The following is an 8,878-nucleotide window of genomic DNA, read 5'->3' as shown; positions in this document are numbered from 1 at the left end:
CTCTAGGAGGTGGGTCAGAAAGGATCTTGCTGTGATTTATGTCATAGAGTGTTCTTCCTATGTTTTCCTCTAAGAGTTTGATAGTTTCTGGCCTTACATTTAGGTCTTTAATCCATTTTGAGCTTATTTTTGTGTATGGTGTTAGGGAGTGATCTAATCTCATACTTTTACATGTACCTGTCCAGTTTTCCCAGCACCATTTATTGAAGAGGCTGTCCTTTCTCCACTGTACATTCCTGCCTCCTTTATCAAAGATAAGGTGTCCATATGTGCGTGGGTTTATCTCTGGGCTTTCTATCCTGTTCCACTGATCTATCTTTCTGTTTTTGTGCCAGTACCATACTGTCTTGATTACTGTTGCTTTGTAGTATAGTCTGAAGTCAGGGAGCCTGATTCCTCCAGCTCCTTTTTTCGTTCTCAAGATTGCTTTGGCTATTCGGGTCTTTTGTGTTTCCATACAAATTGCGAAATTTTTTGTTCTAGTTCTGTGAAAAATGCCAGTGGTAGTTTGATAGGGATTGCATTGAATCTGTAGATTGCTTTGGGTAGTAGAGTCATTTTCACAATGTTGATTCTTCCCATCCAAGAACATGGTATATCTCTCCATCTATTTGTATCATCTTTAATTTCTTTCATCAGTGTCTTATAATTTTCTGCATACAGGTCTTTCGTATCCTTAGGTAGGTTTATTCCTAGATATTTTATTCTTTTTGTTGCAATGGTAAATGGGAGTGTTTTCTTGATTTCACTTTCAGATTTTTCATCATTAGTATATAGGAATGCCAGAGATTTCTGTGCATTAATTTTGTATCCTGCTACTTTACCAAATTCATTGATTAGTTCTAGTAGTTTCCTGGTAGCATCTTTAGGATTCTCTATGTATAGTATCATGTCATCTGCAAACAGTGACAGCTTTACTTCTTCTTTTCCGATGTGGATTCCTTTTATTTCCTTTTCTTCTCTGATTGCTGTGGCTAAAACTTCCAAAACTATGTTGAATAAGAGTGGTGAGAGTGGGCAACCTTGTCTTGTTCCTGATCTTAGTGGAAATGGTTTCAGTTTTTCACCATTGAGAATGATGTTGGCTATGGGTTTGTCATATATGGCCTTTATTATGTTGAGGTAAGTTCCCTCTATGCCTATTTTCTGGAGAGTTTTTATCATAAATTGATGTTGAATTTTGTCAAAAGCTTTCTCTGCATCTATTGAGATTATCATATGGTTTTTATCCTTCAATTTGTTAATATGGTGTATCACATTGATTGATTTGTATATATTGAAGAATCCTCAAATTCCTGGGATAAACCCCACTTGATCATGGTGTATGATCCTTTTAATGTGCTGCTGGATTCTGTTTGCTAGTGTTTTGTTGAGGATTTTTACATCTATGTTCATCAGTGCTATTGGTCTGTAGTTTTATTTTTTTGAGACATCTTTGTCTAGTTTTGGTATCAGGGTGATGGTGGCCTCGTAGACTGAGTTGGGAAGTGTTCCTCCCTCTGCTATATTTTGGAAGAGTTTGAGAAGGATAGGTGTTTTCTCTTCTCTAAATATTTGCTAGAATTTGCCTGTGAAGCCATCTGGTGCTGGGTTTTTGTTTGTTGGAAGATTTTAAATCACAGTTTCAATTTCAATGTTTGTGATTGGTCTGTTCATATTTTGTATTTCTTCCTGATTCAGTCTCAGAAGGTTGTGCGTTTCTAAGAATTTGTCCATTTCTTCCAGGTTGTCCATTTTACTGGCATATAGTTGCTTGTCGTAATCTCTCATGATCCTTTGTTTTTCTGCAGTGTCAGTTGTTACTGCTCCTTTTTCATTTCTAATTCTGTTGATTTGAGTGTTCTCCCTTTTATTCTTGATGAGTCTGGCTAATGGTTTATCAGTTTTGTTTATCTTCTCAAAGGACAAGCTTCTATTTTATTGATCTTTGCTATTGTTTCCTTCATTTCTTTTTAATTTATTTCTGATCGGATCTTCATGATTCCTTTCCTTCTGCTAACTTTGGGGTTTTTTTTTTTTTTTTGGCGGTACGCGGGCCTCTCACTGTTGTGGCCTCTACCATTGCGGAGCACAGGCTCAGCGGCCATGGCTCACGGGCCCAGCCACTCTGCAGCATGTGGGATCTTCCCGAACCAGGGCACGAACCCGTGTCCCCTGCATCGGCAGGCGGACTCTCAACCACTACGCCACCAGGGAAGCCCGACTTTGGGGTTTTTTTGTTCTTCTTTCTTTAATTGCTTTAGGTGTAAGTTTAGGTTGTTTATTTGAGATGTTTCTTGTTTCTTGAGGTAGGATTGTGTTGCTATAAGCTTCCCTCTTAGAACTGCTTTTGCTGCATCCCATAGGTTTTGGTTCATTGTGTTTTCATTGTCATTTGTTTCTAGGTATTTTTTGATTTCCTCTATGATTTCTTCAGTGATCTCTTGGTTATTTAGTAGTGTATTGTTTAGCCTCCATGTGTTTGTATTTTTTACAGATCTTTTCCTGTAATTGCTATCTAGTCTCATAGCGTTGTGGTCAGAAAAGATACTTGATACAGTTTCAATTTTCTTAAATTTACCAAGGCTTGATTTGTGACCCAAGATATGATCTATCCTGGAGAATGTTCCATGAGCACTTGAGAACAATGTGTATTCTGTTATTTTTGGATGGAATGTCCCATAAATATCAATTAAGTCCATCTTGTTTAATGTATCATTTAAAGCTTGTGTTTCCTTATTTATTTTCATTTTGGATGATCTGTCCATTGGTGAAAGTGGCATGTTAAAGTCCCCTACTATGAATGTGTTACTGTCGATTTCCCCTTTTATGGCCTGTTAGTATTTGCCGTATGTATTGAGGTGCTCCTATGTTGGGTGCATAAATATTTACAATTGTTATATCTTCTTCTTGGATCGATCTCTTGATCATTATGTAGTGTCCTTCTTTGTCTCTTGTAATAGTCTTTATTTTAAAGTCTATTTTATCTGTTATGAGAATTGCTACTCCAGCTTTCTTTTGGTTTCCATTTGCATGGAATATGTTTTTCCATCCCCTTACTTTCAGTCAGTATGTGTCTCTAGGTCTGAAGTGGGTTTCTTGTAGACAGCATATATATGGGTATTGATTTTGTATCCATTCAGCCAATCTGTGTCTTTTGGTGTGAGCATTTAGTCCATATATACTTAAGGTAATTATCGATATGTATATTCCTATTCCCAATTTCTTAATTGTTTTGGGTTCATTATTGTAGGTCTTTTCCTTCTCTTTTTTTTCCTGCCTAGAGAAGTTCCTTTAGCATTTGTTGTCGAGCTGGTTTGGTGGTGCTGAATTCTCTTAGCTTTTGCTTGTCTGTAAAAGTTTTAATTTCTCTGTCATATCTGAATGAGATCCTTGCTGGGTAGAGTAATCTTGGTTGTAGGTTTCTCCCTTTCATCACTTTAAATATGTCCTGCCACTCCCTTCTGGCTAGCAGAGTTTCTGCTGAAAGATCAGCTGTTAACCTTATGGGGATTCCATTGTATGTTATTTGTTGCCTTTCCTTGCTGCTTTTTTTCTTTGTATTTAATTTTTGATAGTTTGATTAATATGTGTCTTGGCATGTTTCTCCTTGGATTTATTCTGTATGGGACTCTCTGCACTTCCTGGACTTGATTGACTATTTCCTTTTCCATATTAGGGAAGTTTTCAACTATAATCTCTTCAAATATTTTCTCAGCCCGTTTCTTTTTCTCTTCTTCTTCTGGGACCCCTAAAATTCGAATGTTGGTGCATTTAATGTTGTCCCAGAGGTCTCTGAGACTGTCCTCAATTCTTTTCATTATTTTTTCTTTATTCTGCTGTGTGGTATTTATTTCCACTATTTTATCTTCCAGGTCGCTTATCTGTTCTTCTGCCTCAGTTATTCTGCTATTGATTCCTTCTAGAGAATTTTTAATTTCATTCATTGTGTTGTTCATCATTGTTTGTTTGTATTTTAGTTCTTCTAGGTCCCTGTTAAACGTTTCTTGTATTCTCTCCATCCTGTTTCCAAGATTTTGGATCATCTTTACTATCATTCCTCTGAATTCTTTTTCAGGCAGACTGCCTATTTCCTCTTCATTTATTGGTCTGGTAGGTTTTTACCTTGCTCCTTCATCTGCTGCGTATTTCTCTGTCTTCTAATTATGCTTAACTTACTGTGTTTGGGGTCTCCTTTTCACAGGCTGCAGGTTCAAAGCCTGCAGCCCCCAGGCTATGAACCTGCAGCTACCCATTGTTTTTGGTGTCCGCCCCCAGTGGGTAAGGTTGGTTCAGTGGGTTGTGTCGGCTTCCTGGTGGAGGGGACTGGTGCTTGTGTCTTGGTGGGTGAGGCTGGATCTTGTCTTTCTGGTGGGCAGGACTGCGTCTGGTGGTGTGTTCTGGGGTGTCTGTGAACTTATTATGATTTCAGGCAGCCTCTCTGCTAATGGGTGGGGTTGTGTTCCTTTCTTGCTAGTTGTTTGGCATAGGGTGTCCAGCACTGTAGCTTGCTGATCGTTGTGTGGAGCTGGGTCTTAGCGTTGAAATGGAGATCTCTGGGAGAGCTCTGATATTACGTGGGGTCGGGAGGTCCCTGGTGGTCCAATGTCCTGAACTCGGCTCTCCCCCCTCAGTGGCTCAGGCCTGACACCTGGCTGGAGCACCAAGACCCTGTCAGACACACGGTTGGAGAAGAATCATGGAGTCCCTCCAATCTGGTTTTCCTTTCTCCTTCTGTCTTATGGTGCTCTGGGTAGTTTGCCCATCTAAGATCCCTGTGTCTTACAGCTGCTTTAATCACCGAAGCTTCTGAGGTAATTGCAGCAGTGGATGTTTCAGGGTAAGGGAGCCACCTACTGTTCATTTTGAGGAAGACAGCTAACTTTAGTCGTTTGAATCCAATGTCGTGTGTGTGTGTGTGTGTGTGTGTGTGTGTGTGTGTGTGTGTTTGGTAGTGGGAGGGATTTGTAATCACAATGCCTGGTGGTGGGAGTAGTGAGGTGGTGGCAGGGTTATTTAGAGAGTTCTAGAATGTCAGAGTTGAAAGAGTTCTTGGAGATCATGTTCTAGAGCTGTGCTGTCCAGTATGGCAGCCATTACCACATATAGCTGTTTAAATTTAAATTAAATTGATTAAAATTTAAAATCCAGTTTCTTGGTCTCAGTAGCCACATTTTAGATGTTCACTATTCACATATGGTTGGTGGTTACCATATTGTGTAGCACAGATATAGAACATTCCATCCTCTTAGAAAGTTCTATTGGACAGTGGTGTTCTAGAATCTTCTGGACAAATCCCTTGGTTTTTGTTTTGTTTTGTTTTTGAACAAGAAATAAACTTTTATTGTGTCATCAACAAGGTTTGAGATCATTTGTTACTGCAGCATGACTTAGCCTAAGCTGGCTAAAACAGTTGAAAATTTTAATAATGAAATAAAAATAGATGTATATAAAAGTACAGGTAAATTCTTCTTTTCTCAAACACTTCAAAGTACAACTCAATGTCTTAATATAAAAAAAAAAAAAAATATATATTTTCTAACATGCAGCCTCGAGCCGCTGCCGTGCCTGCGCGTGGCATTTTGGAGTCAGACTGCTGAGCCGGAGCCCGCACTTGCGCATAAATGGGGCCACCTGGCCCCACGGCACCGGCCCTTTTAACTAGGAGCCGGCATCGCCGGGCTGCCAGTGGGTGAGGCACTGCAGTGACTCAGGCCTCAGCCCTTAAAGCCAAGGTTGAAATTTCTTTGGGATATGTCGGGGATCCTGCAGTCTCTGTTACTTAGTGTCCTGCATATCCTATGCCTTTGTTGTAAGTTTGAGTGTCCTCTCTTTGTGCCCTCCCCTTGTTTTGAAAATGAGGAAACTGAAGCTCAGAGAAGGGGCTTACCCAACTGGTTCATACTAGAGCTGGGACCAGGACTCGGGTTATTGGCACTTCATGCCTGGTGCCACCAAGATGCTTCCTAATTAATTTTATGGCACTGTGCCAGACATGAGGCAGTAATGAATGGTACAATTCTGACCTCTTGCCCTCCTAGAGATCATAGTCCAAGTACATGGGCTACACCAGGTTTTTCAGATATCTTATATTTTAGCAGGGAAGTTTCTATTCTTCATGAAATCTTCTGTGAAAAACTAAAATATAAAATAGATGAAAACCAGAGCTGCTCTTGCTGAAGGACAATGTGAGTATATGTGTATGTGTGTGGCTCCCAAGGCCTTGCCGTCCCAGTCTCCTCCTCGTGGCCCCTTCACCTTCTTGGAACTATAGAGCTCCAGGGAAGAGCTGGAAAATTGTGGTCTATACTCAGGCTCCTTAACTGGAGGAATCTGGGCTCTCAGATTTGAAGTGACTGTAAGGCATGGGGATGGGGGTGTGCAGAGAGGGCCATGGGAATTATTGCTTGTCTGGTGCTTCAGAGGCTCGAGGGGTAGAGACAGAGGTTTGAAGATGATGACATGTCTTCCCATTATAGCCTGTATTTCTTGCAGAAGTGTGGAGGGTCAGGGCACGGCCAGAAACATGGGCATTTGAAAAACAAATGGTTAATGGCACAGCTTTTCCCAGACTTGTTGGGCTTTTCTTGTAGGATTTCATGCTTACATTCATTCATTGGTTTACTCATTCATTTGTGAGATATTTACTGACTTCCTATTATGGGAAACATGCTGAACTAACGTTCTGTGTGGAATGGGTACTAGGGTAAATCAGATAGGGACTTTGTCTTAAAGGAAGTTAGAGTCTAGTAAGGGAGATAAGATAGAAATATCATATCTAAATTACAAGGTAGAAAATGCCAAATGCAAAAACCTGAGAACTGCTAAAGCATTATGGAATTCTGGAAGAGGAAGAAGTTACCTCTAATTAGCCATTGGGCAATGGATTGTGGAGGAGAGGATTGGATTTGGATGTACAGAGGTTGGGGAGAGAGGGCAGAAGTGTCTCTTTCCTCTGAAGGGAGGCTCGTGCACACATGCAGGGATGTGGGAAAGTGTTTGGGGCACAGCAAGCAATTCAGTTTGGTGGGAGCATGAGGTTACTTAAAGTGATTTGGAAGCTTTTGTCTCATCCACCACCTACACCTTTGAGAACACGCTATCATATGGAAGACAGTATCAGGCCCAAATCTTGCCTCAATTAGTGCTAAAGAGAAAGGAGTTAGGGACAAAAGCTACCTCCATCCTGGAGTCTTTAGGATCCTGCCAAGGAGAGAAGCCTGCCAAAAGACTAACTTGAAAACTGCCTGCCTTGATGGCTTCCTAAGCAGATTCTGACAACCATTCTAAAGGGGGCGGGCAAATCAGGTCTCCACACAGTCACCGCTGGTAGTTCCCTGCTGCCAACTCTTCCTGAGTATTGAAAGCTCCTGGTTTCGTGAGTTGGCTCCTTTGCACAAACCCTAGAAACACACAGCTGTAAGTGAACTGTATCTTGGAGAAAGAGCTGAAGTGAAAGCATTCCATGTTTTGGATCTAGCACTGCCTTTATTCTGGCATGAGGAAGACCTTTGGTGTGTACACATTTAGAGTAAGGATGGGAAGAACATCAGAGGGCCCTGGAGTGGCTTTTGCTAAAATATTTTCACAGGTTCCAGATGTTAATTTCCAGAAACTAAGTATATACAGCTTGGAAGATGTTGAGAAAATTAATGAACATCTTTGAAAAATTCATCCATATTGCTGCATAGAATAATAGTTCACTTTTTTATTTTAAAAAAATTTTCAGGATTTAAAAAAATTGTGGTAAAATATACATAAAATAACATTTACCATTATAACCATTTTTAAGTGTTCAGTTCAGTGGTATTAACTATGTTCACATTGTTCTGCAACCTTCAGTCACATCCATCTTCAGAACTTTCTCCATCTTCCCAGACTGAAACGCTGTGCCCATTAAATAGTAACTCCCCATTCCTCCCTCCCCCGGTCTCTGGAAACCACTGGTCTACTTTCTGTCTCTATGAATGTGACTACTCTAGGTACCCCATATAAGTTGAACCAGACAGAATTTATTCTTTTGTGACTCGCTTATTTCACTTCACATAATGTTTTCAAGGTTTATCCATGTTGTAGCTTGTGTCAGAATTTCCTTCCTTTATAAGGATGGATAATATTCCTTTATATGTATATGCCACATTTTGTTTCCCTATTCATCCATTGATGGACACTTGGGCTGTTGTGAACATGGGTGTATAAATACCTGTTTGAGTCCCTGCTTTCAATTATTTTGGGTATATACCCAGAAGTGGAATTGCTGGATCATATGGATAATTCTATTTTTAAATTTTTGAGGAACTGCTATACTGTTTTCCATAGCAACTGCATTTTACATTCCCACCAGCAATGCACAAGTGTTCCAATTTCTTCATATCCTTATCAACACTTGCTATTTTCTGTTTTTTTATGTTAGCTATCATAATGGAGGTGAAGTGAATGAATGCCTTTTGAATAATAATAATTTACTTAGCTTTCCATGGCATTGATTACAAAACAATTTAATGCATCTCTTTCACCAGGTACCTATTCTAAGTTTCACATGGATGTTACACTGACTGACTTCCTTCTGAAACTTGGACAATTAAATTTGTATTTCTCAAAGCAAATAGAAAAACAATGCCATAGAAATGTGATGAGATATCACATAGTTACTGTGTCTGATGCTCTCGGGCCCTGCAGGACTTCCTATTCATGTTCTCTAACCAAAAACTTCCAACCACAGGCATCTACAGATCTTTGCCTGTGAGGTTTCTCTAGCTGTTGGCGCCCTTTCAGCCTATGAACAGGGCAGCCTGGAGGTGTTGGGGAATTAACACCCCCTGGAAACTGTTCTCAACCCATGACTGATGGCGGTTGGTGTAGATATATCCCAACTGCTTCCCTCCTTGGTTGGGCTAAC

General features: G+C 40.2%; 1 non-coding gene across 1 annotated transcript; it reads left to right on the top strand.

Moving 5' to 3' along the window:
• The first annotated feature begins 5,524 nt into the window (after positions 1–5,524).
• On the top strand, positions 5,525–5,652 carry LOC136121788 (small nucleolar RNA SNORA76). Its single transcript, XR_010655798.1, has one exon. It is a non-coding gene; the product is annotated as a small nucleolar RNA SNORA76 (small nucleolar RNA).
• Positions 5,653–8,878: the final 3,226 nt, after the last annotated feature.

This window comes from Phocoena phocoena, chromosome 3 (genome assembly GCF_963924675.1).
Source record: "Phocoena phocoena chromosome 3, mPhoPho1.1, whole genome shotgun sequence".
Lineage (NCBI taxonomy): Eukaryota > Metazoa > Chordata > Mammalia > Artiodactyla > Phocoenidae > Phocoena > Phocoena phocoena.
Note: the sequence above shows the minus strand (reverse complement) of the source record. Positions and strands in the feature narration are given on the sequence as shown.